This window comes from Microcebus murinus, chromosome 11 (assembly GCF_040939455.1).
Source record: "Microcebus murinus isolate Inina chromosome 11, M.murinus_Inina_mat1.0, whole genome shotgun sequence".
Classification (NCBI taxonomy): domain Eukaryota; kingdom Metazoa; phylum Chordata; class Mammalia; order Primates; family Cheirogaleidae; genus Microcebus; species Microcebus murinus.
Window position 1 is genome coordinate 99,370,328 of NC_134114.1, and position 21,018 is coordinate 99,391,345.

The 21,018-nt window shown below is 34.7% G+C and overlaps 1 long non-coding RNA gene and 1 pseudogene across 1 annotated transcript in view; one reads left to right on the forward strand and one right to left on the reverse strand.

The window, feature by feature from the left end:
• Positions 1-17,158: 17,158 nt before the first annotated feature.
• The window catches only part of LOC142873700 (uncharacterized), a 176,471-nt gene continuing 172,611 nt past the window's right edge, over positions 17,159-21,018 (forward strand). Inside the window, exons 1-2 of the long non-coding RNA XR_012921657.1 lie at positions 17,159-17,218; positions 20,516-20,600. This is a non-coding gene — a long non-coding RNA (uncharacterized LOC142873700). The remainder of the gene's footprint in view (positions 17,219-20,515; positions 20,601-21,018) is intronic.
• Positions 20,473-20,623, reverse strand: LOC142874200 (uncharacterized; annotated as a pseudogene).

Sequence of the window (21,018 nt, forward strand, 5' to 3'; positions counted from 1 at the left end):
ACTCAATTCCCTTCACAATAGCAACAAAGAAATTAAAGTACCTAGGAATATACTTAACCAAGGACGTAAAAGACCTCTACAGGGAGAACTATGAAACATTTAGGAAGGAAATAGCAGAGGATGTAAACAGATGGAAATCCATACCATGCTCGTGGATCGGCAGATTCAACATCATCAAAATGTCTATACTACCCAAACTGATCTACAGATTCAATGCAATACCTATTAAAATCCCATCAGCATTCTTCACAGATATAGAAAAAATAATTTTACGCTTCATATGGAACCAAAGAAGACCCCGAATATCAAGAGCAATTCTGGGCAACAAAAACAAAATGGGAGGCATTAATATGCCAGATATCAAACTATACTACAAAGCTGTAGTAATTAAAACAATATGGTATTGGCACAAAAATAGGAATATTGACCAGTGGAACAGATGTGAGAATCCTGATATAAAACCATCCTCATATAGCCATCTAATCTTTGACAAAGCAGACAAAAACATATGCTGGGGAAAAGAATCCCTCTTCAATAAATGGTGCTGGGAAAACTGGATAGCCACCTGTAGAAGGCTAAAAGAGGACCCACACCTTTCACCTCTCACAAAAACCAACTCACGCTGGATAACAGACTTAAACCTAAGGTATGAAACTATTAGAACTCTAGAGGAAAAAGTTGGAAACACTCTCCTAGACATCGGCTGGGGCAAAGAGTTTATGAAGAAGTCCCCAAAGGCAATCACAGCAGCAACAAAAATAAATAAATGGGACATGATCAAACTACAAAGCTTCTGCACAGCCAAAGAAATAGTCATGAAAGTAAACAGATATCCTACAGAATGGGAGAAATTTTTTGCATCCTATGCATCCGATAAGGGACTGATAACTAGAATATACTTACAACTCACGAAAATCAGGAAGAAAAAAAATCAAATAACCCCATTAAAAAGTGGGCAAAGGACTTGAACAGAAACTTTTCTAAAGAAGACAGAAGAATGGCCAACAAACATATGAAAAAATGCTTGACGTTTTTGACCTATCATCCATCAACCCTTTGGAATTATTTTCCTTAGTAGATTGAAATACTACTTCATTCTTTCGCAGGTATTTTCAATTTTCCCTTGTCACGGGATTACTTCCAAAAGTTTGCCCATGAGAGTTATTTGAGAGGCAACCAGACGGTTTTCAGAGGCAGGTGCAATCAGGAAAATGCCAAGAAAGTCTGAAGAACAATGTTCTCGTTTAAATGCTTTCACTAGCATTAAATTTTTACAGAATAACATTTCTTTTGTACATTTTACTTTTTGTCCTAATGGTAGTTTTATGAAACATTCCTAAAATTATCTTCTTAGAAAGAAATAAAGTTGTGTTAAAAACCCAAATAAAAATATTTTGCTATTATCATGAATGTCATTAACATAGGTGGCTTTGTGGGACAATAATAGAAATCATCCTCCTTTTATTTCAGTTATTTAGCTGAAAGCATTTTAAAACTTCTATTTAAAATAGAAAAAAATATTTGATTTAACACTCTAGATCACTCCTTCCTTCACAGCATTAATGGTGAATGCAAAGTAGTTAAACCTTAGCAATATTTTCAAATTCAAAGAATAACATTGGTAAATGAATCAGGTATTATCAATATGAAAAATAAGGAATTTTGGTTATCTTGCATGCAATTGATGAGACAAAGGCTTTAGTGTCTGAAGTTGTTCTTTTAGCTGTCTGTGATTTGGCATTTGAACACATACTTATTTTTCTGCATAGTATTGTCAGGATTATATCTGCAGACTTGAGGCTTAGCTCAGAAAGAAGATATGACATACTGCAAGAGTTCATCATTATGAGTAGATGGCGGAGCAAAAACATCTGTTCTCTTTATACTGACTGAACTCAATCGAGATCTGGCTTTGTTATTGGACTTCTTGTGAGGCGTGCGCCCTGGTGCCCAGACACGGGTGTCTAGTTAGTCAGCTTGTCCTAAGCAAAACTCTTGGGATATCATTCAAAGAACGAAGTTCAGAGTTTATTATGCCCAAGAACTTTCTAGAATAAGGAAATAGAACTGATACTAGGCCATCAAGAAAATATTTCTTTCTCTTATATAATGGCTGTCCCTTATGTGAGACATACTAAGGGATTAATATTGTGTTCTCTTCACCTCCTTGTGTGCTCTTAATGGCAGAAAATCTCTTCCATATTTGAATACTTAAGACAAATCATATCTTTCAAGTTTGAGCCAATAGAATCTTAGAAATGATTCCTGTTTCTATTTCTACTCTTTGGCAGATATATTCCAATTGATTTAAAAAGTGACATATTCCAATTGCTGTAAGATTCTTAAGAACAATCATTTATTCATTCAACATATGTCTATTGTATCCTTACTATGTGCTAGGCACTCTCCTGTGCATTTAGCATATAGCAGTATACAATACAAACACTCTGCTTTCTGAAAGCTTTCATTCTAGAAAATTATAGTCTTCCATATACTCAGGGACTAGAACTCTTTTCCTAGTCAAGGTTTCTTAGGTAAGCAATAATTCATCTTTTAATAATAACTTCTCAAAAAGACACTCATACATTCCTTTCATATTTTACTGTTATCTCAATATTTATTTTTTAAAAGGAAATCTCCCTAAATCCAACCAATTTCATTTATTCTATTCTTAAGAACTGGAGATCTGCTAGTTCACAATCTCTATAAAAATGACTCAGGCGGGGGGGGGGGGGGCGTGGTGGCTCAGGCCTGTAATCCTAGCACTCTGGGAGGCAGAGGTGGGAGGATTGCTTGAGCTCAAGAGTTCAAGATCAGCCTGAGCAAAGCTGAGATCCTGGCTCTACTAAAATAGAACAATAAAATAAAATTAGCTGAGTGTCCTGGTGCATGCCTGTAGTCCCAACTATTTGAGAGGCTGAAGCAGGAGAATAGCTTGAGCCCAGGAGTTTGAGGTTGCTGTGAGCTTTGATGATGTCATTGCACTCTACCAGTGGTGACAGAGCAAGACTCTGTCTCAAAAAAAGACTCAAACTGGTAATCTTATAAATATACATATTGTGATTTAATATATCTAGGGTGGGGGCCAAGATTATTCTGCATTTCTAGCAAGCCATCAGATAATGCTGTCACTCCTCATCTATGGCACACTCTGAATAGCAGGCTCTATACAACAATTACATGGATTAAATGTACTTCAGTCTGCCTTATGACTCAATTATTCAACTCTTGAAACTTTATTGTTAACTTTAGTTTTCACAATAAAAATTATCAAATGTGACACTCCAAGACAGGTAGTGGTTATTTATAATGTGCTCACTATATAGCAGGGGCTATAAAGAATTTTAAAGTAAAGATTATGACCATTCATTGTGTCATTCAACACATTTATTGTATAGCAACTAGGAGATAGGTAATAAGTAGTGAAGAATTTGGAGTTTAGAATCAAAAGATCTTTTATTACCCATGTATCATTAAGAAAGTTACTTAATCTCTCTAAGACTGTTGATGTGTTGATGTCTCTGAACTGGGTCTTATTAATCAGGCAGGTGAAGATGAGAGTGGGAGAAGGAGCTGACTGAGAAAGGGGTTTCAGGCACCGGCAATGGCGTGTGCAAAGGGAGAGGGCAGGGAATGTGAAGCGAGTAGGGAGAGGAAGTATTTGGATTTACTAGAGCACATATTAATAGAAAAGTGACAGAATAGGCCAAATAACTTGTATTTTTTGCGATTGTATGAATATGTTAATCTCCAGAGAACATAGTTTTAGGATATTTTAGATTTTCCTGATTGTGCTTTTGAGAAAGACTACCGCAATGGAAAAGACCACAAAGCCCAGCAATAGACATATCTTTAGTTTCGTGTTCCCTAAGGATATGAAAAAACTGCATTGTTCAAAGTTAGATTTGGGTGAAATGTGTGTTGTTCTTCCTTCCAGATCTTAAGAATGGTTTATTTATCCACATATACTTTCATCATCTAATGTTGTTACAAGAGGAATAAATAATACTTGTCAAAATTCAGTGGCTGTTTCCTTAGCTTTACCATTGAGATCGTTTCTTCTCTCATTCAGCAGCCAGAGATTTGCTTGGATTGGCTCTGTCCAGTCTGTCTGGTTGATTGTCTTGGAGGTTCAGGGACTATAAGAAGCATGACTGGCCAATTGCTTCCCTGCCTTCCCAGCCCTAAGACACTCTTCTCTGTCTACCCCTTTCCTTATCCCAGCTCACCCCTTTATTCCTGCCCTTCTCACTCAGAGTACACAGACTTGGTTCAACAGACTTAGATATGTTTCGGGCTCCACCATTCACTATCTGAACAATAATGGAAGGACAGTTTATACCCTGATCTATTGCTATGCAGAGAAAATGCATTTTAATCATATCAGGCTGAGGTTGATGTGTGAGAAGTTTTTATATTTCTCAGGAGAGCACTTTTGTGGTTTTGGTTGATGTTTTGTTTTTAATATTCATAGTCATTTTTCTCTTTATAGATATTGTTACATCCTAGAGATATCAGTGATAAATATCCTAGGCTATTTTAGTTTTATATAGGAAAATCAAGTCTCTGAGAATTTCACTGAGTATCATTGAAAATTTTTGTCTCATTCAAATCTGAAGTATGGTTATATTTCTCTCCTGTGGTCTTTTGCAATCATATCTACTTATATATGTAGCTTTCTCTTTGGCAGAGGTAGATAAGAGACATATTGTGGAACTCAATTAAGTAGAATTGAGTTTTTAATTGAAGGGGTTTTGTTTATTGCTTTCCCCATTTTTAGCCATTTTTTACTTTAGGAGAAAACATCAAATGACCAGGTACTAAGCTAAAATATCAGCTGAGTTTTGATATGACAATGTATTGGGCTGAATAATGGCTCCCAAATATATCCACATAATAGTCTCTGGAATTTGTCAATGTGTCGCCTTTCATGGTAAGAGAGATTTTGCAGATGTGACCAAGTTAGGGATCTTGCGATGGGAAGACTATCCGGGATTATCCAGGTGAATGAAACGTAACTGCAAAAGCCTTTATGTGATTATAGAAGCAGAGGTCAGAGTGATGTGGAGCCAGAAACCAAAAAACTGGGCAACTTCTAGAAGCTGGAAAAGCCGAGGAAATGTACTCTTCCCTAGATCCTCCATAAGGAACCCAGCCCTGCTGGTCTTAGAGCCACTTTGAGCTTCTGACCTCCATAGTTGCAGGGCAAAAAACTTGTGTTGTTTTAAGCTATTGAGTTGGTAGTAACTTGTTATAGCAGTAATAGGAAACTAATACAGGCATTCTTTAGTTACATTGTGGGCTGAGTTACTATTCAGACTAAACTGCTGGATCCCTATACATATATAGTTATCCAAAGATTATTGTTCAGTATAGTAACAAATATATAGAATATTAAAATTTTTATTATATTTGAGCCACTGAAGTTAACATTAAGAATATCTAATTATGTGCCTTGTGACTGTTTTAAAAGCAAATGTGGGAAGCATTTGTGAAAAAGAAATTATAACTGGGGTGTTTCCTCAGCTTTAATGTATCATTGAGGTTTATACTTATAAAATGATATTTGCTTCCTTCGTATATTAATTGCAATATTCTTGTGATGTGATCCAATTATTTTGTTACTTTCATACAATAGTCTCTATTGTAACCAGTGAATGTCACAGGTAGAAAAATATCAGTGTTTAAAATCTAAGTGTGACAGTCATTGAGGTTATAACAGAAATATTTAACCTCTGTGGCCACATTACACTTTAAATTTCTTCCATTATGGGTCCTTGTTTTGATTAGATACATCTCATGCATTCTGGACTTTGATATCATCAATAAAATAATATAATAAACACTGTAAAAAGAGTTTTAAAAGCACTCAGTTCAACTTGTCATGTTAATATTGCTAGCTCATTAAGAGCCGTTAGAGCCCCTACCTGAATTTCCCCAAAATGCACTGGAGTAAAATCGATCAGTTACTTTTAATTCAACTCTAATTTAGATACAAATGTATATGTGTTAAACAGCCTTACAGAGAGTCCCCCACATTTGCCAAACACAATAATTGTTTAGATAACTTGTTTACTCAGGTATCTCATAAATAGTTAGATATTTTTTTAAAAATCCAAATGTGTAATTTATTTTCTAAAGGAAAGTATAAATATCAGGAAAAAAGAATACTTTAAAAAGTGTTATGCAATTACCTACATTTTATTTGAGGATTATAATTGATTTGTGTTATTTATTTAATTTTTTTGGTAGAACTGTGGGAATTTTATTGCTTTTTGAACATCCTTAGATATTGTTATAATCCTCTTTTTACAATACTCAGGTTAAGGAATTTGAACTTTATTCATGAAGCAATAAAGAACCCACATTAAATATTTGAACAGGGGAAGTAATATTTTGTTTGAACAAAGAATGTGTAAGCTATAAACAGTTGAAAATCATTCTTGTTATTCTTTTTAATCTAATAAAATTATTTATATATTTTTAAATTTCAGGATATTATGGGGGTACAAATGTTTAGGTTACATATATTGCCCTTGCCCCTCCCAAGACAGAGCTTCAAGCATGCCCATTTCCCAGACAGTGCGCAATACACCCATCAGGTGTGAATATACCATCCTCCCTCTCCTTTCTTACCTGCCTGATGTGAGCATAAGTGTAGATCAGTTAGTACCAATTTGATGGTGAGTACATGGTGGTGCTTGTTTTTCCATTCTTGTGATGCTTGACTTAGTAGAATGGGTTCCAGCTCCATCCAGGAAAATACAAGAGGTGCTAGATCAACATTGTTTTTTTGTGGCTGAGAAGAACTCCATGGTATACATATTATTGTATATGATTAACATTAATTTGGGAAGAGGAACACATGGGCAAAATCTGTCTGCAGTCCCATGGAGATAGCAAATTGGTAAATTATATGTATAATTTATTAACACTTTAGAGAATAACGCTATCTAATTGGTCCTGTGAGACGGGTAGGATGTTTAAGAAAACTTAGGTAGGTTTTAAGGACACATTCCCAGTTTTTGAAGCAGATAATTGGCCTCCTAACTACTCATTTAGGGTTCTTGAAATTAACCTGTTTTCCAATAAGATGTGTTCTGTAAATGGTGTGATCACATAGGGCTTGGTTTGCCCAAGTCAGGCCATTGAATACTTCTTGTCTCCCAAGCAGAGCTTCCTGTGGTGTTAGGGCCAAGCAAAACTTCAGTGGAACCTCATCTCTGCCTAGCTTCCTCCCTGTCTTGTCCAAGCTTTGCTCACTTCTTTAACAAATTTCACTTGAGAACACTCCCTCGGCTACAGCCTATACCATAATACCTGTTTCAACTCTGCTCCAGGGAACCAAACCTAAAACACAATAAGAAAGTAAAGAATTGAGAAGTAAAAATAATAGAGCCAGGAGATACAATATAAATGATAAGCTTGGAAAGTGGGGAGGGAATGAGATGGGTAGGGAAAAAATGAAGAGAAAGAAACAGAGAAAGGAAAGACTAGAGGAGATATAATAAAATGAGTTTTCCTAAGTTGAGGGATATTTTGAGTTCTTAGATTCAAAGGATTAACCATATGATAGGAATATCTGAAAAACTCAAGTGGGAAATTATTGGAATGACTTAAGAATAATTTCTTAAATATGTTCTTTAAAAAACAAGGACAATAATAGCAATGACTTATAGCTTCCAAGTAGTATTACTAAAAAGTATTTGAAAAAAGTTTGTATGTAATTTAGAAAAAAAGAAAACTTCAAGACTATTCTATTCTGTGCAGAATTTCCTTTGTTTTTTTCCTGGTGTTCTGTCATATTTGTCTCTTTCACATTTATGTTCTCTATTGTTCACTTTATTTTCATCAAAAGAATATTCTCTTAGTCTTAAAATGATTTTCTTAGTAATATTGCTGCAGTTGTGAAGAGCTTTTCTTCTTCGATTTTGTGGCAGCTTCTTTAGTTCTTCATTCTGAGACTCAGTGAAAGCTTGTGTCACAGTGTAAACCTGCTGATCTTAAGAAGTCTTCCTCACAAGCCTCTGCATTGCCCAAAACAGCTAGTCGTTTTTAGTCTTAGAATTGGTGGGGACCAAATTTCTTGCTGAGGTCTATGTGATCTTCTTATATCAGGGCAATAATAATTTTAGAAGGCTCTTCTGTGCTTTATTATAAAATCACTGCTTATTATAAAATTATTGCCCAATTAAACTGCCTTGCCAATACTAAAAGTATAAAATAAATCTGAAAATAACAAAGAAGCTATGCCATTCATATAAAAAATATATATATATGTATGTGTGTGTGGGGGTGGAAATTTAATGTTTTGCTTAGGATGGTAGAATCGGCTAAAGGGTAATTTCATTTAAATACTCAAGGTTCTGTTAAGTCTTCTGTCTCTCACTCCTAACCAGGCTCTATCACTAACCTTTCAAAAGTGAAAAGGGGCCTCATTTCTCGTATTTTCATGGTGATGGACACATTCTCACTGCGTAACCTGGGTGAGAAAGGCTTTGTGCCGTACAGGATGAAATGAGTTTCAAAGCTCTCAAAACTCTCAAAAGAGGTTTATTCTCTTCCACCAATGTGGCTATCTGGTGACTGTTCAGTTGAGTAATTAAAATAGCTGTTTCTAAAAGTCTATCAAAATCTAATTCCAATAGCATTTTGTAATCTAAAGATTAGATAAATGTCTTCCTGTATCACAGTTTTTGGGGTGAAGATCTATTTCTATAATCCATATATATCTGTCTTTTAAAAAGAATTTGGCTTAGACTGATGAGATCTTCAGATGATATTTGACTAGACATATATTTGCTTTATACAAGGGTAATTTATATCTTGTGGAATTTTAAATAAAAATTATTGAATGTGACATTATGTAAATATATAGAATTATGTGAATTATATAGAGATAGATAATTGAATGATTAGATTATCAACAACAGTAAAGTTTTGAAATGTGAAAGCCTTGTAGATAAAATAATCTTAACTTTAAATTTAAGTAAATTGGAAACCTGGGTAAGCCACAAATGTGTTTTTCGTATTGTGATAAAACTATTGTAATAAGATTAGATATTTGAAGAGAAGGGAAGAATAGAGTCATAAAAATTGGCAGAATTATAGCTCTCATGATATTGATTTATTAATGTGAATGATATTAGTTTCCTATTGCTACTAAGACCAATTACCACAAAGTCACTTCTTTAGGTCAGACGTCAACATGGGTCTGACTGAACTAACACCAAGGTATCACCAAGGAACATTGACCACCCAGCCTTGTGACCGCCCAGTCAAAAAGAAGTGACTTTGTGGTAATTGGTCTTAGTAGCAATAGGAAACTAATATCATTCACATTAATTTTAATAAATCAATATCATGAGAGCTATAATTCTGCCAATTTGTATGACTCTATTTCTCCCTTCTTCCCTTGAACAAATGAGAACCGCAGCCATTCCAGGGTCAGCCGTTGCTCTTTCCCAGCCTGCCCCCCTGTCCTGAGAGGGCACTCTCTCTTCTGCATGAGCCTTTCCCAAGCCTGCCTGCTTCCATCTGATGGACTTGCCACCATCACCTGCCCGTATGCACGGCCTGAAATTCCTTTCTGCGATGTTAGCAAGAACATTTATGGTGGTGACAATTCCCATGTGGAGATCTTTGGTGGAGGAAGCATTATTCTGCTTACCACAGAGGAGATATTTTTCTAGGTAAAGTAAGAGCTAAGTCTCTATACAAAAGTGTCTCTATTTCTCCGAATATAGTTTATATTTGTGATAAATTTCTAACAATTATATCGCCATAGTGGCTCACATAAAGTTTATGGTCAACTAAAATTGCAAGATTGTTTTCTTCTATTGTTTAGGGCTAACTCCTGAATAGACAATATGTGTTTTAATAATTTTATTTTTGAAAGAGACTCCATTTTCCTTTTTTAATTTCAAAGTATTATGGGGGTACAAATAGTTTTGGTTACATGGGGTACTTTTATAATGTTTGAATTATAGTTATAAGTGTGCCCATCAGCCAGATAGTGTTCATTGTACCTATTAGGTAGGTTTTCACCTGTCCCCTCCCCCCTGGTTGATTTCTGCTGAATTTTACTTCTCTCTATGCACATGTGTGCTCATTGATTAGTTCCAATTTAATAGTATGTGTGTTATTTTATTTTCCATTATCTGGATCTTCACTTAGGATAGATAATGGTCTCCAATTTCATCCAAATTGTTGCAAAAAGCATTAAGTCATCCTTCTTCATGGCTGAGTAGTATTCCATGGTATACATACACCACATTTGTTACTCCATTCATGAATTGATGGACGTTTTAATTAATTCCACATCTTTGCAATTGTGAATTGTGCTGCAGTAAACATTCAAGTACAGGTTTCTTTTGGATAAAATGACTTCTTTCCTTTTGGGTAAATATCCAGTACTGGGATTGCTGGATAAAATTGTAGGTCAGCTTTTAGTTCTTTGAGGAATCTCCATACTATTTTCTATAAAGGTTGTACTAATTTGCCATCCCACCAACAGTGTATAAGTGTTCCTTTCTCTCTGCATCCATGCCAGCATTTATCATTTTTTGACTTTTTGATAAAGGCCATTCTCACTGTGGTTTTGATTTGCATTTCCCTGACGATTAGTGACAATGAGCTTTTTTTCATATGTTTGTTGGCCATTTGTCTATCTTCTTTTGAGAAGCTTCTGTTCATATCTTTTGCCCACTTTTTAATGGGGTGATTTTATTTATTTTTTTCTTGCTGATTTGTTTGAGTTCTTTGTAGATTCTGGTTATTAGTCCTATATCAGATGTATAACTTACGATATTTTCTCCATTCTGTAGGTTGTCTATTTGCTCTGTTAATTATTTCTGTGGCTGTGTAGAAGCTTTTTTTTTTTTTTTTTTTTTTTTTTTTTAGACAGAGTTTTGCTCTGTTACCAAGGCTAGAGTGCCATGGCATCAGCTGAGCTCACAGCAACCTCAAACTCCTGGGCTTAAGCTATCCTGCTGCCTCAGCCTCCCAAGTAACTGGGACTACAAGCATGTGCCACTGTGCCCGGCTAATTTTTTTCTATATATTTTCAGTTATACAGATAATTTCTTTCTAGTTTTAGTAGTGACTGGGTCTTGCTCTTGCTCAGGCTGGTCTCAAACTCCTGAGCTCAAACAATCCGTCTGCCTCGACCTTCCAGAGTGCTAGGATTACAGGCGTGAGCCACCGCGCCTGGCCGAGAAGCTTTTTAATTTAGTCAAGTCCCATTTATTTCTTTATATGATTGCTGTGGTTGCCATTGGGCTCTTCATAAATTCTTTGTTTAGGCTGAATAGGTTTTCCAACATTTTCTTCTGGAATTCTTATGGTTTCATGCCTTATATGTAAGTCCTTTATCAACTTGAATTAATATTTTTAAGTGGAGAGAGATATGGATCCTATGTCATTCTTCTGCATGTCGCTACCCAAATTTCCCAGCAGCATTTGTTGAATAGGGATTCTTTTCCCCAGTGTATATTATTGTCTGCTTTGTCAAAGATTAGTTGGCTGTATATGGATGGTTTTTTATCTGGGTTTTCTGTTCTGTCCCATAGGTCTATGTTTCTATTTTTGTGGCAGTGCCATGCTAAATTAATTACTATAGCCCTGTAGTGTATTTTGAAGTTAGCTTATGTTATGCCTCCTGATTTGGTCCTTTTGCTTAAGATTACCTTGGCTATTTGAGCTATTTTATGGTTCCACATAAAATGTAGAGTTGTTTGTTCTAGATCAGTGAAATATTACATTGGTATTTTGATGGGGATTGGATTGAATCTGTAAATCACTTTGGGGAGTATGCATATTTTAACAATGTTGAATCTACCAATCCATGGGCATGATATGTTTTTCCACTTGCTTGTATCATCTGCAATTTCTTTCCTCAGTGTTTTGTAGTTCTCTTTGTGAAGATCTTTTGCCTCCGTGGTGAAATATATTCCTAGGTATTTAATTTTCTTTATAGCCATTGTGAAAGGTATTGAGTCTTTGCTTTGATTCTCAGTTCGACTGTTATTGATGTATAGGAATACTACTGGTTTCTGTACATTGATTTTGTAACCTGAGACCTTTCTGAGTTTATTTATCAATTCTAGGAGTCTCTTGGTGGACTCTTTGGGACTTTCTGGGTGTAAGAGCATATCAAGTGGGAAAAGCAATAGTTTGACCTCCTCTTTCCTGATTTGGATACCCTTTATTTCTTCCTCTTGCTTGATTGCTCTGGCTAGGACTTTCAGCAGTCCTATTCTATGTTGAATAGAAGTGGTGACAGTGGGCACCCTTGTCTTATTCCAGGTCTTAGTGAGAATGCTTTCAACTTTTCCCTATTCAGTATGATATTGGCTGTGGATTTGTCATATGTGGCTTTTATAATTGTAAGATGTGTTTGTTCTATGCCTAATTTGTTGAGGATTTTTACCACGAAAGGATGCTGAATTTCGTCAAATGCTTTTTTTTTGCATCTGTTGAGATAATCATATGATCTTTGTTTTTGCTTCTCTTTATGTACTGAATCACATTTATTGATTACATATGTTGAACCATCCTTACATCCCTGGGATAAAGCCTACCTGGTCATGGTGGATTGTTTTTTTGATGTGCTGTGGCATTTGGTTTGCTAGTATTTTATTGAGGATTTTTGCATCTACATTCATAAGGGATATTGGTCTGTAGTTTTCTTTTTGTGTGTGTGCCCCTTCTTGGCTATGGCATCAATATGATACTGGCTTTGTACAATGAGTTGTGGAGTATTCCCTTCCTTCTCAATGTTATGGAATAATTTCTGCAGAATGAGTACCAGCTCTTCTTTGTAGGTCTTATAAAATTCAGCTATAAATCTATCTGGTCTCAGGCTTTTTTCTTGTTGGAAGATTTTTTGTCATTGCTACTTTAATCTCATTGTTTATTATCAGTCTGTTTGGGAGTTCTATTTCTTCCTAATTGAATCTTGAGAAGCTGTGTGTTTCCAGAAATTTGTCTGTTTCTCCTACATTTTCAAGTTTATGTGCATAGGAATTTTCATAATATTCACTGAAGATATTTAGTATTTCTGGGGTATCAGTAGTAATATCTCCTTTTTCATTGGTAATTGAGTTTATTTAAATCCTTTCCCTTTTATTTATTCCTGGTTAATCTATCAAGAGGTCTATGAATTTTGTTTATCTTTTCAAAAAACCAACTTTTTATTTCATTAATCTTCTGTAAAATTTTCTCATTTTTGATTTTGTTTAGTTCTGCTGAGACCTTAGTTATTTCTTTTATCCTGCTGGCATTGGGTTTGGTTTGCCCTTCCTTTTCTGGTTCCTTGAGATGTGTCACTAGAGTGTTAATTTGTGATCTTTCTGTCTTTTCTGTAGACATTTAAGGCTATGAATTTTCCCCTTAGGAATGCTTTTGCGTGATCCCCAATAATTTGATAACTTGTATCCCTGCTGTCATTCAGTTTGAGGAATCTTTTGGTTCCCTTCTTCATGTCATCATTGTTCCAATAATTGTTCAGCAGCAGGTAGTTTAATTTCCTGTCAAGTAACTTAAAAAGGAAAACACATCAGGCTGACTGCAGACTTCCAACTGAGACCTTGCAAGCCAGAAGAGAATGGGGCCCCATCTTCAGTCTTCTTACACAGAACAACTGCCAGCCTAGAATTTTGTATCCTGCAAAAGTAAGTTTCATATATGAAGGAGAAATAAAGACTTTTCCAGACAAGCCAACACTGAGGGAATTTGTCAAGACCAGACCTGCTCTGTAGGAAGTACTCAGAGCTGCATTATAAATGGAACAGCATAGTGGTCACCCTCCAGCATCCAAGAGTGAAAACTCAGAGTTCAAATAAAGTAGTGGTACAAGAGATAAAACACAGCAAGAAGGTATACCAAACTGGGTGAATGGAACAGCATCCCACATATCAATCCTATCAATCAATGGAATGGTTTGAATTCCCTACTCAAGAGACATAGGCTGGCTGAATGCATACAAAAATATAAGCCAAGTATCTTTTGTCTCCAGGAAACACATCTAACTCACAAGGACTCTTACAGACTAAAAGTTAAGGGATAGAAAATATTCCATGAAATTGGAAACCAAAAGAAAGCAGGTATGGCCATTCTTGTATTAGATAAAATTGACTTAAAATCAACAATAAAAAAGAAAGACAAAGATGGTCATTATATTATGGTAAAGAGAACAATTCAACAAGAAGACATAACAATCTTAAATGTTTATACACCTAACATAGGAGCACCCAGATTATAAAGCAGACCCTACTACGTCTAAGTAGAGAGATGAACAGCATCACTGTAGTTGCTGGAGACTTCAACACCCCACTGACAGAACTGGACAGATCATCCAAGCAGAAAATAAATAAGAAACACTAGGCTTAAAAGGGACTATAGAACAATTGGGCCTGACATTTGTAGAACATTTTACCCAAAAACTACTGAATAAACATTCTATTCATCAGCACATAGAACATTCTCCAAGAATGATTCTATTTTAGGCCATAAAACATGGCTCAACAAATTCAAAAAAATTGAAATCTTACCATGTATCTTCTCAGATAACAGTGGAATAAAACTAGAAATCAACTCCATTTTCAATAATTAAAGTTCAAATTATTATTCAGTGTAGCTGATATTCAATGAGCCTTCAGGGTTATTCTCACACACAAAAGAGAATCAAATTCCCTATCTTGAAACAAAAAAATTTACCTCTGGGTCTTAGAAATGTTTTAACAAAAGATAATATAGTTTCATTTAAGAAAGTTTTCTAGGCTTTTCTCATGGCTTACAATGAATTTTAAATAAAATCATATTGCTTCCAGTGTTAACAAATACACTAGTTTCCCGCTCTATGAACAGTTCTTTGATTTCCTCATTTATACCTCCAACTTCTGAATTTTCTTAAAATCTGGAGAAATTAATTCCTGCAGACTATGAATCAGTCTTTGTGATCAGGCTACTGCTAGGGGAGAATGACAAGCTCATCGCTCCACATCGCTGCGCATTTTGTGCTGGGCTTCACTCCAGGAGGAAGGAAAAAGATGCAGATCAGAGAAACCAGGGAGGCAAACCCACTGGCTCAAAAGCAAGGTTAGTAAGATTTCAGCAAGGACAACAGGCTCTGTTAATATAAACAGTAAAACTTAGTTTTCATTGACCTTTTTAAAGTGTAATGAAAAGTAGTCACTGAGAGAAAAATCTGACGTGGGGCAGGGATGGAGAAGAGGCCTCGACATTCATATGCACCACTGTACGAGTAAGAATCTGAAATCAGCAGTGAAGACAAAAAACTGACTTGATCCATGACACCTTTAGGCAGTTTCCTTAAAAAGTAAGTAAACCAGAAGAGACAAGAAACCATACAGCCAAATGTGTGTCTATAAGCTATGGATGATGGTGCTCTAGAACCGCACAGAAGGGTAAAGCTGCTGAAAGGCTTCACTTTTGTTCAAAGATTTCTGTGCATTTTTTGTAGCTGCAGTGTTTCTCACATGAAAGCAGTTTGGATTGAATGAATATCAAAATACAGGCAACACAGATTCCCTATAGACATTTTATAATTTTATTTTCTCAGTACATTTTCCTGTAATAAATTTTCCTTTTTCTGGGGCTGTTGATCGCATGTTGCCATACTGTAGGGTAACCAACTGTCCCAGTTTGCTCAGCACTTACAGGGTTCCCAGGAAAGAAGACTTTTAGATTTGAAACGAGAAGAGTACTGGGCAAACCATCCTCCTTTGAGTGGTCCTTGGCATATAGGACTTCAGTGCTAAACTAGAAAAAGTCCTAAGCAAACTGGGACAAGTTGGTTACCCTATCATGTTTCTTAGTTTGGAGTACACGCTAGGATTTTTGCTAAAGTTATTGAGAAAGAGCTGCTCTTTGTTCCTTAGAAGGGTCAGTAAATTTCTTGCCACTTGGGGGAAAAACATGTTTTGAGAATGATCCAAAACAGTGGAAAACACTACTAAGAGGAAGAATTAACAGGTAGAGTTCTGCTCTCCCTGTTTTGGCTTTTTGATATTTGTTGTACCTCTGGATTTAAACTTAACTATGTTCCAGATAAATTTCCTGGATTTTAAGTTCTGTGATCCAATACATTCCTTGTCATACTTAAACAGGTATGATTACTCTGTCATACATCATTTACATTTTATATTTCCTCAATGCCCAGTTGCATTTCAAAGAGGCTAGGCCAGTTTTTTTCTTTTTTTAATCACCAGCTAAGTGGGTATTTTAACCAGTATTTTATGTTATCAGGCTTGGGTTTTTGCCGCTGGTGTTAAATGGTATTTAATTACTGGTATAGTTTGATTCTTCTTAATAATAGTCATGTTAAATATTTTTTTTAAATTTTATTTTTCAGAGAACCTAGTTCATGATTAGTGTGCTAAATCATTTGACCATGTTAGTATTGGTTGTATTTTTCTAATTGATTACTTGAGTTTTATTTTATACATTCCTAGATTGTTGCCTGTCTTTTAACATTGGTTATGGTATCTTTAGATAACTAGATGTTTTTTAAAATTGGGGTAGTAAAATTTATTAATTTTTTATAATTTTTTTGTTAAAAGGCCTTACCTTATACCTAGATCAGTAATATTATTCTATATTTCCTTCTAAAAATTGTATATTTTGCTTCTTATATATGGGTATTTATCTTAATTTTGTTTGTGAGCTAGACATCTAAATTTAATCCATTAAAAAAGTTGGTACCATTTATTCCTTTCCCAACTGGTATAAAATAGCATCTCTTCTTTAAACTGAATTCTTATTTATGTTTGGGTATATTCTATTCTGTAGGATGACTGGCTTATTCCTGCATCAATATAGCACTATTAAAATTACTAGTTTTATAATAAATCTTGATATTAGGTAATTCTGGCTTTTCTTGAAATTTTTTTAGTCTTTGAATTTTAGGAAAAATTTATTAAGTTCATTATAAAATATTTTTGATATTTTTATCAGAACTGTAATTGTTTTTATACATTTATTTGAGGAAATTAATATCTTTATGATAGTTAGTATTCCTATCCTTGAAAAAGGTGTAATATCTCTATTACTTTAAGTCTTCTTTTATGTGTCTTTTAATAAATGTTTATAATATTCTCCATTAAGAATTTTTCTAACTTTCATTATATTGAATTCTAGGTGTCTGTCTCCTCAAATTTTCTAACTTTTCTGTTATATTTTTTCTTCATTATTTCTGGTAAGTTGGATGAATCTTCACTTTTGTATATTAGTGTTGTGTCTGTGTCTAGCAATATTGACTCTAATAACTTTTTTATGTAGTTTCTGGAATATTCTGTGTGATCATATTATTTGTAAGTATAGTCAATGCTCTTTGTTTCTCTTTAATTTATATATACACATTTTATCGTATTGGCAATAATCACCAATACAGTGTTGAATAATAGTGACTACAGAGAGCATTCTAATCTTGTTCTGTCACTATTATATTTACTGTTCATAAAGATTTTTGGTCTATGAACTTATGATGTATCTATACTTATTTGGTGGTTCTTCCATTTCTTCCAAAAATGTTTTATAGTTTTCAGTAGACAAGTTTTGTTCTTCCTTTATTAAATTTATTGCTAAGTGTTTTATTCTTCTTGATGCTATGGCAAATGGAATTGCCTTCTATATCACTTTTAGATTGTTAGAATATAGAAATTCAGTTACTAGTATGTAGAAATACAATTGATTTTTGTATATTCATCTTGTATCCCTTGACATTACTGAATTTATTTATTATCTTTGGTAGTCTTTTTTTTTGAATGTGTGTCTGGGTTTCTTAGGATATTCTATATCCAAGATGGTGTCTGAAAATAAAGACAGTTCTTTTTCTTTCTAATCTGGATGCATTTTATTTTTTTTCTTGCACTGAAAAGTATAATGTTGAATAGAATTGGTGGGAATGAACATCATTGTGTTGTTTTCAACCTTAGGGGAAATGCCTTTAATATTTCACAATTAATATGATGTCAGTTATAGATTTTTAATAAATGCATTGTGTTTTATGAGATAGAAGAAGTTTCCTTCTATTTCTAGTTTCAGGTTTTTTTTTTTTTCTTAAATCATAACACTTGTTAGATTATTATCAAATGCTTCTTTTTGCATTTGGTTTTTGATCTATCAATATTGACTTACAGATGGATAATTTATTTTTTAATTTTTTTTTACCTGTAATGGTGGTGGGCCCTGATTCATAATTCTCCCATAGCTCTTTATGCAAATATGCATATACTTATGTATATATATGCATTGTGTATATTTAATTGTTTTAACTATATCGAAATGATATGTTTGGGTATTCATTTTCTTAGCTAAGTATCCGCCTGTCTTTGTGGAAATGGCCTGGGCTTTGTAGCAATACAAATTCTGTTTACATTCTAGGATTCAAACTGTCAGCACTGGGAAAAACTACTCAATCTTTTGAATCTGTTTATTCATCTCTTATAACATGCTAATAATAAAATTTTTAGATGCTTGTGTTGATTACTGAAGTGACTTAAGTAATGTAGGTCACAAGCACCTTGCACAGTATGTGGCACGTGGAAGATGCCCCAAAACTGTGAATTCCATCTGTTTCACACTCGTTTCTATAATCTGTACAAAACCTGCCATAGATGCTCCATATACATTTACTGAACTCTACATAGACCTGAACTATCAGGAAGCTAAGAAAAGTGGCACATGTTCACAATAAAGGCCCGTGTTCAATATGTTAAATGTTCATACCACAAAGAGACAAGCTTAAAACTTTATCCTGAAAACCATCTTTTACGTCTAACAAGAGCTTTCAGATTCCTGCAGTGATTTTTCATGTATTAAACTATTAGATAAGGAAACCATATACTTATTAACAGTTGAAGGAATCTATAACCTTTGAGGCTAGGAAATAATAATCAGATAGATTCATAGGACCATTTTAACAAGGTGTTGTAGGGGTAGAGATTTTTGCTAGCTGGTTTTCTTAGCTGAATGTATATAGGAGAAGATCAGAAAATGTGACCTCTTGTAAATGAAAGACAATGGAGAGTGAGAAAACAGAAGCACATAAGGAATTTATATTTTTCCAGGGTCTACACTTTACTAAAACATTGCTAGCAATAACTTTATGACTTGCATTTTCTGTTGTACAAGGAAGTAGGTTAGTAAAAACACCAAGCAAATATATTTTCACTATAATTATGTTAGTATCACTATATATCTTGGTTAAAATAGTAAAGAATTTAAAGTCACAAAATTGTTTAATCTCAGGAAAAAGAGTGTAGGAAAATCTGTGAACGCCTAAAGTCACATTGAAGGTTCAAACCATCTACCTTAGTGCTCATTAAAAAAGAGAAGAAGGATTCACACAGAATCCATAGAACTGTATTCATTGCAAGACAAGATTAACTGAATCAAGAGACTGTATTTTCCAATCAGAAAAGGTTTGCTTTTGTTAGCATATTTAACTATTACTTATTAATATCTATTATATGCCAGAATTTATATGAATTATCTCATATAATCTTCAAAATAGTTATGCTTCATAGGTATTATTATATTTTATAGTTGGGCAACTAGACATAAATAAATAATGCTCCTCAGTAAGAAACAGTACTGAGTTGCTTATTGGTTCTGAGTACTTGCAAACCCTTGCTGTTTCTACCATAGTATTCTGATTAAGCAAGGGAACTCTTGAAAAAGCCAATAATGAATGGATTAATTGGCATATACTGTCACATTCACTTAAAATAGAAATATCATTTTTAAAGGATCATCTTTCCTATTTTCTTTTCATTGAATGTTTTTTATGTCAAAATATTTAAGGGGGTACAAGTGTTTCATGGATAACTTATATAAGCTCAAGTCAGGGCTTTTGGAGTGGCCATCACCAGAATAGTGTTCACTGTATCCAATAGGTAAGTTTTTATCCCACACCCCTCCCCCTGTCTCCCCTTCTTGGTTCCTCATGTCCTTTATATCGCCCTGTGCCCGTGTGTACTCATCGGTCAGCTCCCACTTATTATTGAGAACGTACGGTGTTTGGTTTCCCATTCCTGAGATACTTCACTTAGGTTAGGATGATGGTCTCCAATCCCAACCTCATTACTGCAAATAACATTATTTCATTCCTGTTTATGGCTGAGTATTGTTCCATGGTGTGTGTGTGTGTGTGTGTGTGTGTGTGTGTGTGTGTGTGTGTGTATTACATTTTGTTAGTCCACTCATCAATTTAAGAACAGTTAGGTTGACTCCACAGCTTTGCAATTGTGAATCGTGCTGCAATAAACATTCAAGTACAGGTGTCTTTTTTATAAAATGACTTCATTTCCTTTGGGTAAACACCCAGCAGTGGGATTGCTGGATCAAATTATAGGTCTACATTTATTTCTTTGAGGAATCTCCATACTATTTACCATAGAGGTTGTTTTAATTTGCAGTCCTATCAGCAGTGTATAAGCATACCCTTCTCTCTGAATCATGCCAGCATCTATTGTTTTTTGTCTTTTTGCAGGCTCTGATTACGCAGAGACGTATAATCACGTATCATGCGAACTCCACTCATCATTTTCTCATCTGCACTCCAAAAGGAGTAACAGGTAAGGATTATCCCACCTGACGATTGTTTTTTGTATTTTTAATAATGGCCATTATGATAGGAGTAAGGTGGTATCTCATTATAGTTTTAATTTGGATTTCCCTGATTAGTGACATTAAGCATTTTTTATATGTTTGACCATTTGTCTATCTTCTTTTAAAAAACTTCTGTTAAAGTCTTTTGCCCACTTAGATGGGGTTGTTGGTTTTTTCCTTGGAGATTTGAGCTCTTGGTAGATTCTGGATATCACTCCTTTTTTGAATGTATAGTTTGTGAATATTTTCTCCCATTCTTCAGGTTGTCTATTGACTCTGTTGATGATTTCCTTTGCAATCTACAAATTCAATGCAATCTCTGCCCCTAGTTTAATCCCTGACCGTGCCAGAGAGAAGCGTGCTGGTCCCAAGTTGCCTGTGGAG